The sequence below is a fragment of the Apus apus genome, chromosome 8 (assembly GCF_020740795.1).
Source record: "Apus apus isolate bApuApu2 chromosome 8, bApuApu2.pri.cur, whole genome shotgun sequence".
Taxonomy (NCBI): Eukaryota; Metazoa; Chordata; class Aves; order Apodiformes; family Apodidae; genus Apus; species Apus apus.
This window is the reverse complement of record NC_067289.1, coordinates 18,901,274-18,908,961: the sequence shown is the minus strand read 5'-3', so window position 1 is coordinate 18,908,961 and position 7,688 is coordinate 18,901,274.

Sequence of the window (7,688 nt, the reverse complement as noted above, 5' to 3'; positions counted from 1 at the left end):
GAGGAATATGTAATTCCTATTCTTAAATATATATATATACACAGAAGGGACTTTTCTAAAAATCTGTGTTATTTTTAAAGCAGTTAAAGAAACAAAAGTAATTGTAACATGACAAACTATTTTCCTCTATTAGCATTCTCTTTGGATTGAATTTTCAATTATGTAGACCACTGTGCCTATTTGTTCAAATGACACAAATGTATGACCATTGTTTCTGGCCTTTATAGCTCCTCTTGTGCCTGTTAAAAATATTTTATTTTTTTGTTTGGCTTCTTTTTTTTTCTGCCCATGCTCTTTAAACGGTTATCTCTGTGAAAATGAAGATTGTGATTTGCATTCTAGCAAGTGATATTTTTTTGATCTAAAATACAGGAAAATACATCTAAGCTATCTACTGAAAAAAGGGTTATTGGATTATTTATAACTAAACCAATACAGCCCGTTAGTCTCATTTAATCACTGTTTATAATAAATTTCACATGTGAACCTTTTCTCTGTAAGTCACAGGGTGTCTGATAATGGGATGTAATGGGGCACATTGTGTCTTCTTTTTCAGATGGGTGCACTAGGGCTGCTGACACAATGGAAGAAGCAAAAATGGGAAGAGATTGAGGGGACTGCACAAGTGAGTATGAGATCAGAACACATAAGGAGTTTGAAGGATGGAGAATCTGGCATGATAATGACTAATATTTGACTGATGTCTTTATTAAAACCTGGATCTTCTGACGTAGATAGGAGAAACACAGTTGCATAAAAAGCAACATTGCTCATAATCCAAGTCTGATCTGTTATCAGTTACATATAGTCTATTGCTAACCAGTGAATGATGTAAACTGGTGACAGTTTTAATGCAATGGTTTTAGGGGGAAAAAAAGACAAATGTAAGCCAAAAATTAAATACCTCTGAAATTTAAGCAAGTTTAAATAGATCACCAATAGATCCCTTTGGGGCTGTTCTATCCTTTTGGCATCTTTGTGCTGGGGAAGGCTGTGACTTCTGCTGGTACAGGGCTGCAGGCATGGGCTTTTGTGTGGTGGGTATGGGTGCAGAGGAGAACAAAACATCCTTTTGCTGCAGTATTCATTTGAAAAATTACTATAAGGCACACCAACATAGGGTAATTTATTTTAGTAGTACCACCTGAGTCGTCACTAAGAGTCTGCTAGGGTAGCTGTGACAACACATCCCTTTAAGTATAGACAAAAGCTTATTTTATGTCAGTGGTGAAGGGTCTGCACATCCCCTTTGAGCATCAGCCAACAGAGGGCACTGCAGCCAGCAGCCTGAATGGTGCCCAGTGGGTTAGGATGTACGTTTTCAAAACACTGTTCAGAAAATGTTCATGTAAAACCATTACTAGGTTTTATTTAATAACCTCCTAACCCCCTCTCTCTCTCCTCCTCCTCCCCTGTGTTCCTCTAATGCCTTTTACAGCTCTTGCTGCACAGCGTGAAGCCTTAGAGCTGTATTCATCAATGACTCACACCCTTGCTTAGGGGCCAATTTTCATGGAACCTATACAGGAAAATCTTGAAATGCACCTATCTCATGCAGGGCACAAGATGATTTCTCTATTCATTACTATTCCAAAAGGACTTGTTGCCCTTTGGAAATGTTCAGATATTACTTACATTTGTGTGTGCATGCATACGTGTACAGTGCTAACTTCCCTTTAGATTTGAGTGTTCTAAAAATAAAAATGTATTGTTATTATCATTGACACTAGTCAGCTGAAAGGTAACTAAGGACCTGCTTACACTGACTGGAAGCAGGCAGATGCAAAAGGAAAAGCAGCACTGTGCTTTAGATGAGCAAATCCTACAGCCCCAAGCACAAAACTTGTTAAAAATCACCTTTTCTTTGATGCTATGATTAGCAGCCTTCTGAGGAATTTGGGAGTAATGCCCAGGACTTAGTATGGGAAACCAAACTGCACTTTTGCCTCTAGAGATTATTTGTGTAGGTCAAGGTTATAGTACATTTCTAAAACACTAGAAGGAAACATGTTCCTTTCCCCTTAAGACGTCGTGTGTTAACTCAAGCTTTTAATTTTGTGGGGGAGAGGGAGATAAAATCATAGAAATTATTAGCCAAAATGACTTTTCTTTTTAAAACTCAGGACAAGAAGGGAGGCTGTACTGCAAAATTGCCAGTCATAAAATAATGATATTCTGAGAGGTTGCTAATTATAACCAGAATTACTTTAAACATTTTGGAGGAAGAGACTGAAAATTAATGCATAGCATAAAGCAGTTTTATTTACGCATGCACAAAGTAGCTTACATCCCTATAGGATTAAACTAATTGCAATATTTTGCTGTAAGTTGTTGTAGGAATTGTGTCAGGCAATAATGAATCAGAACAAGGAAAAAGAGGGTAAAACATACTTTTGCTTTTCATCTTGTTTTTAACTTAAGCATTTCAAAACCTGATTCTAAAAATAGCATTTTCCTTCTTTTTGTTTCTCAAACAGAATGGAAAAAATCTTTTCCTGTAGATCAGGCCTATCCAGTGACAGTACCTTCTACCTTCAGTCTGCTCAGGTGAGTTCCTCAGGAATGTGTTAGAGATCAGATTTGGTTTTTTTCCTATTTTTGGATATTGTTTGGCCTTAAGTGAGTTTTGCTAACATAACTTTTTTCTTGGTGAAACAGTTCTTTCCATGTTAAGATGGCTTGACAAGAGAGCATTGTCTTACAAAACTGCATAGAAATACCAAGTTTCACACGTACATTACACATAAGAGGAAGATTCATGACCCTGTCAGGCCCAGAAGATAGACAGTGAGTCCCATAAAGGTAGCAGCATGATCCTTATTTTAAAGATGACAAAACAGAGGCACAGAGGGTAAATGACTTGCCTCATATTGCCCAGAATTCAAAGTAGGATATGAGAATTTTTACATGTGTTTTATTTTCAGGCACAGCTTTTAACACCTATATGAATGTAATTGCTGTTTTGTTTGCATCAGATAGCCTGTATCCAGTTCTTCCTTTCTGAAGTCCATTTGTGCTGGAAAGAATATGTAGGGATTGTGAATGTACTCTTAAGTAGCATTCCACAGTTGAACTAATTGCCAGGCCAAGCAATCGACCACAGTACATGGGTGAATAATTTGATCCATGATGGATTTGTGCTCTACCAACACAGCCTGAAATCTCCTAATGCTTTTGGATTTGACTGTGAGCTGTTCATTGTTGTTTGAGGCTGTTCTTTTATATTACCATATTTTCCTTGGATATCATTTGTGTGTCGCTTATCTTTGTATAAAAAGCCACATCTTTACTGTATTGCCAGGGAGTAGTCAGTAGAAGCATACCAGATTTACTGCTGTTGACCAAAATATGACAGATAAAAGTGGTGCATTACAAAGTTCTTGCCCTCAATCATGCAGAAGGCCCTCTATGCTCCTGTGAGCAGTGGTACACGTGGCTACACTCTAATGGGAGAAGTGTTAACAGCAGCCTAAGACATTTTCTGCAGCAAAAGGAGATGGAATCTTCTCTAAGCAGTTACCTTTTATGTAATAATGTCAGTGGTTAACAGAGGGGGTTTTCTTACCCTAGGTCCCCTTCTATTTAACTTAAAATAGAAATGCTATTAGTTTGACTAGCAGGTTGGTGTATCATGAAGCCTGGCCATGCATGGTGGCATGTTAAATATAACCGACAAAAGAAGTTTTACTGCAGTAGCCATTGTCTATTCTCTCCTTGAATAAAAGACAATAAACAAATAAAAGGCATCCTAGAGCTTCAGTGGTGTTAGGTGCTTTTGGCAGGTCTATTGATAGACTGCAGTCTCTTTGGAATACAGAGTGCATTGCTTTTTATTACAGATTCTACTGTTAGCATGAAATTATGAGTAGCTTCTCCTGTTCTCTTGGCCTCTGTTGACTCTGAAAATCCAGCTTTAGTTACTAATGAATACTGTCCAAAATAATTTCATTTTGGTAAAGGTCACATATATCCTGTTATCTTTAGACTTCTTCTGGCAATACAAATGGCTTGTGTTTTCACTAACCCTTAAAAGAGGGGAAGGTTTGATAAGAGAGAAATGCCACAAGCTGTGATACGTGCTTAAGGTAATGAAGAATTCAAAGATTACAACACCATGCCTCTCTTCCTATGTACAAGCTTTGACTTTCAATGAATGTGATTTTCCTCATAGATGTGGTGAGATTTTTGGTGCAGGGCCACTGCACAGCTGAATAGGCCCCAGCTCAGCTACAGGATACAGAAAAGACCAGAGCTCCAAGGCAGCCTGCTTACATTTTCCTGTGTTACCTATAAACAGCATCTCTGTGTACTGTTCTTTCTAGTGGAGTGCAGCTGCTGTGATCTCTTTCCTGACCATCAATTTTCTTGTGTATTCTTTTTTACTTGAGAAATACACTTACTTGAAGAAGAGTTGCACTCATAAAGGAAAAATGGGGTACAACATTTGAGATAAAGAAAAGTTGATATTGTGAAATGTTATAGACAAAAGTGGTGGAAATTGCAAATGGATCATTTTAATTTTTTTTAAGATCGTTTTTGTATTGTTTTATTTTTATCACCTTCTGTATAAACAGTGTAATGGCAAAGCAAGGGCAATACCATGGAAGGCCTGTGGTGTTACAGTTCTAGGAAGCTGATCAAAGAGAAGAAGCTTAGCCCGAGCTTAGCCATAGCCTTTCCCAGTGTTTTGCTGAAGTCTTGAGTAACTGCGATTTCTTCGTTCCCCACTTGTGTCTGTGAATCCTCAGCTCTTGAGTCCTTCTGCTTCTGGCTTGTAAAACCCTGTGTCTGAATAAGATTCTTCATTTTCATCCTCATTTTGGCAGGAGGGAATCAGAACAGTTAATATTTATTTAGCAGTTCCTTTTTTTGTGGAAGGAAATTGGCCTTCCTCCTACCAGCATACATGGAGAAAGAGAATGCCCCAGAGTTGTCAAGGCAACAGCTTTTGCTTGGGGAGCCACAGAAGAGGAAGTGCCAGGAACATCCTCCAGAGAATGAAGGTCTTTTGTTGTATGTCATATAAACCTGTTCAGGATGGTTCCTTTACTGCAAACAGTATCTATTTATGGGTTAGTGAAAGTAGAAGTTATACACAGTGCAATGTAATAAGATGGAACTTATGCTTCCGACAAAAACATTCTCATGTATACACAGGTATACAATTGCATGCCCAAACTGGGCTTCTCTTCAATGTATTCTGTTGTGCAAGGCCGTTAGATGGCCAAGTTAAAAATCTCATGTAAATCAAATGTTCTTAGACTTTGGGAAAGGGAGCTTGTTTTTCTTTACTACTGAGAACTTTTAACAAGCAAAACTTTCTAGTTGATATTTAATCACTATTCAGTGCTGCAGAAGAAGGGTTTCTATTGGTCTAAACTACCAACTGGATTCTTAGTCATATTTCTTGCCTTCACTGGGAGATTTGTTTCTCATGCTGGACAAACTTTAAAAACAGTGAACCAGATCCTAGGCTGGTATAAAGCACATGGCTCATCTGAACTAACAGAGCCATGCTAAATTTCATCTGGTGCAGACTGTGGACTGCATGAATTCAACATGGAAAACGCCATGGCAAGAGTGCTAGAAACACATACAACCCAGCAAACCACCTTTAATCTGTCACAAGGGCAGGATACCATGCATTGTGGTATTTCTGGAATTTCTACTTGCCTCAACAGCCAACAGTTAAAAAATCTTACATCTGTGCATTATAGTTGGAGGACTCAATGTATATCCCTATGGAGGAATATCAAATGATATGCTTCCCTTTAGACAACAGTAAGGCTACGTAGAGTTTAACAATGTATTTTGTATGTGGACATCAGATGGTCCTAGGACTTGTTGCTGTTTTACTATCTTCATGCAATATGTACTTGATAACTCTGCAGTGCATGTTTGCTGTGGTGGTACTGCTCCACGTATAGTAAAATACTATCTAGGACATAGCATCATCTTGTTTCATATTATGATCCTGTAATTTTCTTTAAAAAGATTAATCTTGTAAATACTGTGAAGTTATATTAGTTGCAGTAAGCTGTTTAAGATTCATGTGCAGCAGCATTATTTATAGCCAGTGACACTGATATGGTGCACTTACATATTCTTTGCCTTGACAAAAAAAATACTCAGACTTGATACATTGTTTGATTTTTATTTACAAAAGAACCTCCAAACTTTTACAAACTGTGGTGCATGCAGAATTTTAACACTTATTCCCATGTAATGTAGTCATTTATGTCACTGGGGAGAAAGTAAGATACACCTACAGGTTCAAAACATTACCTGTGTATTGGGCTCTTTGAAGTGCATTTCATTGCAGTGTCAGTCATTGCAGAATAAGGTTCTGAGCCTAAGAGTACAGCAGAAAATAAATATAATCCCTTTAAAAAGTAGAATATTTGAATTTACATTCCAACATAGGCAGTTGCATGAAATGATATCTCCTGACATGTCAGCTGAAATATCAGAAATCCTATTTCTAATCCCTTCCATGTAATATGGTGTGGGGACATAGATACGTATCAGCCACAGAGAGAAACAGCACAGCCTTTCAGACAGACTCTGCAGGCTGCCTATAATTCAACCCCCCTTCTCCAGCCTCTCCACCCACTGGTTGAGTCTCTTGTTGCCCTTCCAACACCTAATGCACTCCTGACACAATGGAGGGAGGGCAGGAGCAGTGTGGTGAAAAATTAGACACTGCAGACAAAAACTTGACAGACTGTCTTTCTCTTTGTGTCACAATATGAACTGGCCAAGTGAAAAATAATGGCCATTATCCCGTCTCGCTGAGTGACTTAAATGACTTACAGCCACATGCAGAGAAAGTTCTTTGGACTATTTCCTTGGGTTTTTTTAATTTAATTTGCATGATAAGATGTACAAGGTAGGTTTTTACAGTTTAAGCAGCTTCATTTTTCTCTGACCCCTGTGTAAGGTAAGGGTAATTTCACTGGACTCATTGGAGTAACGTCAAATGGGTGTTGAGAGAACACTTTCACAGTCCTTAGGCAACTTCCCAGTTGTTGCTTCCCTACACTCATTATAAGCTCCTATTTACATCTTCCCTGAGGTTTCTAGGCATGCTGTGCATTCAACCAGCACTGTATCTGTGACTGTCTTAGGAAAGATAGCTCTTTATGAATGGTGTTGTGGTTGCAACAGTTGTAATTTGAGTCAATATTCAGGAGTCTCGTGCACTCAAACAGCTTCTATATTGGTAACAATCTGGAAAATGTAGGTATTGTACTAAATGTTACATTTACAACATTGCAAGTGCTGTCTCAGATTCACTTGAACTTGTCTTTGACATTCCAGCCTAGTACCTGTATCCTGGGATGCTGACCAGGCCTGTCTTACCTTTGTCAGAAACCCTGTTCTTCACTTGAGATACTTTTCATTCAGAAAGTTTGACTAAACTTGGTAAACTCCTGTGAAAAGTTTCAGTTCTGAGAACAGTGTTCTGGAAGAATTCCCAGCAAGTTCTTTTCAAGACCTGTGGTAAAAGCAGCTATTCTCTGCCTCCATGTCCAGTTCCTTGTGCTAATTCAAAAGCACAGCCGTGGACTTCAGAAGAGCAGCTGTATGAGCAGAAGCAGCCAGAGTGTAACTGTGAGAGGGACCAAGAGCTGTGTAGCACTGTACCTGTTTATATCACATGGGAATTTGAGCCAGAAAACCAAGCT